Here is a 3,289-nt window from a genome sequence, read left to right as displayed (position 1 = left end):
GGAAGGTTTGCCTCATGAATATTAAATAGATCCCGGTGACGTTCTTAGTAGCCTTCCAATGCAAAAGACAAGCTCTTTAATATTAATTAGCAGATGATGACGTTGCTTGTTTAACCGTCCAATAGTGAAGTCACAGCTTCTCCATATTAATGAGGAGCTATTCTCATAGCCATAGTAGGGATCGTAATTTCTCCGGCGGAGCCCGAGACAAGCCCGAGTGGGCACTTCTGATCCGCTGCTCGCAGGGCAGAGACGGAGCACGGGGCGTGGGCTCGGACTGAGCTCGATCCTACAAATACACAACAGACTCACATGTTTAACAGGCTATACAACAGGACACTTGATTAACATGAATCGTGGGAGGTCGAGTGATGAGACGCTTATAGAGATGGACCGAACTGCTTGGTCCGGCGGCGGTGAGTGGCTGCAACACGCCCTTTACACGCTTTCACACACATACTCACTAATGCTCAGCTTTGAGTTTCATTCAAAAGCTAGCACCACCTTTGTTTCTCAGTTCTCTTGTCTTTCAAGAGTTAATGGCCTGAAGAGTATTTTGCGCACATCCGTTCCATCCAAATTTATTTTATTTTGTATTTTATTTAACGCTAAAGAATCTATTTATAGCCCAGTAATGGTTTTAAATGAAGTTTAAACACGCTTTGAACTAGTACTATATGCATTATAGGCTATAGTTCGTTTTCCTTACGTTTACATTGCATTACAATCAGTGAAGTCCAATATGTGGACACATAACTTCAAAATATGTTGTTGTTGTTCTTGTAGACAGCAGACGTTGATATTAAATATGAGTTGTGTATATATGATACAGCGGGTGGACAGACAGTAATGTAAACTCTCCTGAACTGTACAGCTGCTGTATTTCTGTGCTGTTAAACGAAGTAGACGGAGATACTTACCCCTTTGAAATCCGTGAATTTAAGTTTCGCCTTAAAATAGTCATGTACTTGCCCTTCACTCTGTCATAATCTCTGTGCATGCCTACAGCCAAAGCAGTTGTTCTAGCCCATCGCAGACTTGGGGAAGATTTGGGCTACAGAACTAATACCAGACTCCCTGAACGGCTCAGATCTACCCTGCCTGCACTCCTCTGAAGCTGCTCAGTAACACTGGTGTAAAACAGCTTGACAATGACTTTGAACCATCAGCAATCATAGTAAGATGGATAGTGAATCCAAATATGACTTGCCACTTTTACTAATGCGACTAGAGGTACGAATCAAGGCACAATACGAATATCACAGCCTTTGTCAGAGCTGTCTGAATGTTGCTGACTTCAGTTGGTCTTCTCTTGTCCCAGCATGATGTGCGCAGCATTAAAGGGGTCATATGATGAGATTTCAATTGTTCCTTTCTCTTAGAAGTGTTACAAGCTCTTGGTGCATAAAGAAGATCTGTAAAGTTGCAAAGACTAAAGTCTCAAATCCAAAGAGATATTCTTTATAAAAGTTAAGAGTCAGCCACACCTACCTAAAACGGCTCGTTCTAACACGCCCCCACATATCTACTTCACTATGTGGGAAGATTTGCATAACGTCGCCCAAATGTTCACGCAAAGAAAGAATGTGTAACTTTTATTCTCACTGTAGTATTGTTGCTGCCGCCGCCATGTCGTGAAGGCGCTGTGTGTTTCGTTGTGAAAGCGAAACTACTTTGTTTGGTCTTCCAAAAGAGGACGATATCTGCTTCGTCATGCCTGGAGCTGATCAGGTGCTGGTCGCTGAGGAAATACTACATATAATACTAATACAGCCCGCCGCCTCTGCTCACTCAGCCGACCGCCTCTTCTCGAAAAGGCCGTGGTTGACGCTGTGTTTTGTTGTGAAAGCGAAACTACTTTATGCCGGCTGTTCTGACTCAAAGACTGTAAGTACGTTTTTTATATTTAAAGAGTTTTTATATTTTATATTTTTTATATTTAAAGCAAGTTTTTTGAGCAGTGTAGAGTAGGGCTTGTTGTTTGTCATTTCTCCGATCACAAATGCAGACATGGTTTTATGTTTACGGTGCGCGATGCAACGCAACACGTAAAAAGACAGTATAAGTCATTATAATCAGTAATTATGTCCCCACTGGATGCAACAAATACCTCGTTTATAATGGGTTTTAATGTTTTTGTCTTGTCGCTCCGGCTGGACACGGCATCATCACAGTATGGTGAGGGGCGTAACATTTCCGTCACACGCTTGAGGTATTCGGCCAATCACAACGCACTGGATAGCTGGCCACTCACAGCACACCTCGCTTTTCAGACCGATGAGCTTTGTAAAAATTGACGTGTTTCAGAAAGGCGGGGCATAGAGGAGAAACAATAATGTACAGTATGTGGAAAATTATGTGTTTTTTGAACCTTAAACCGCATAAACACATTTCATTACACCAAATACTGTTCTTTTTAGCAGCATCATATGACCCCTTTAAAGGAGTTCCCTGGTAAGCTGATAAAGGCCTCTATTGTCTCTTCCTCTATACCTTTATGCTTTCCACATTAGTTAATGCACTGCCACCTGACCCATAAAAGCTTTCCTCTCAAAAGAACTTTGTAACTAATGTTAATGCCATTTTGAAATTGTACTTTTTGTTTTTTTAATCTATGGATTTAAAAAAACAAAATTGGCGCTTGATGTATATAAAGACTAACCACAAAACATGTTGCACGTGTTTCGTGTTCATAGTTTCTTGTGTCAGCACGCATTCTCACTTCCAGTGTCACATACCTAAAACTGTCTTTAGATGACCTGTTTTGTTGCAGCGGTCAAGAAAAAGAGATCTTGATTAGCTGGTTCAAATGTAGATCTTTAGAAACAGTATGTACGATATGTATGATTTCTGAAGCTCAAACAATAGAGCATGATGCTAGCAACAAAGGTCATGGGTTCAGTTCACGCAGAACATAATATAATATGCCTTCAAAGCAATGCAAGTCACTTTGGGTAGATGTAATACAATTCTGAATGTCAATCAAAAGTAAGTAATCTCCATTGCCTTGCAAATAAACATTAATCGGCAGCTTCATTTTAAACGACTCCTGGCTTGTTTGAAAGACCACTGTCACATATAGGCTATAGCTGCACACAGTTATAAACAGTTGATTGATAGTTATACTTTTTTAGCAAATTAAAGGCCTTTAATTATAATTGTAAAACTTCTCATGTTATGGTATGCGTCTTTCACAGTGAAATTATTTTTCAAAGTAACATAAGAATAACTTATGCAAATAACTTATTAGCAAATTATGTTTACTTTATCCATACATGTTTTTTTTTTT

At 39.9% G+C, this 3,289-nt stretch overlaps 1 protein-coding gene across 1 annotated transcript in view; it reads left to right on the top strand.

Moving 5' to 3' along the window:
• The first annotated feature begins 216 nt into the window (after positions 1-216).
• The window catches only part of LOC107574289 (anoctamin-5-like), a 36,397-nt gene continuing 33,324 nt past the window's right edge, over positions 217-3,289 (top strand). The window contains exon 1 of the mRNA XM_016260735.1: positions 217-416. The gene's annotated coding sequence lies outside the window, so the exon portion shown is untranslated. The remainder of the gene's footprint in view (positions 417-3,289) is intronic.

This window comes from Sinocyclocheilus grahami, unplaced genomic scaffold (genome assembly GCF_001515645.1).
Source record: "Sinocyclocheilus grahami isolate Dianchi unplaced genomic scaffold, SAMN03320097.WGS_v1.1 scaffold2171.1, whole genome shotgun sequence".
Taxonomy (NCBI): domain Eukaryota; kingdom Metazoa; phylum Chordata; class Actinopteri; order Cypriniformes; family Cyprinidae; genus Sinocyclocheilus; species Sinocyclocheilus grahami.
Note: the sequence above shows the minus strand (reverse complement) of the source record. Positions and strands in the feature narration are given on the sequence as shown.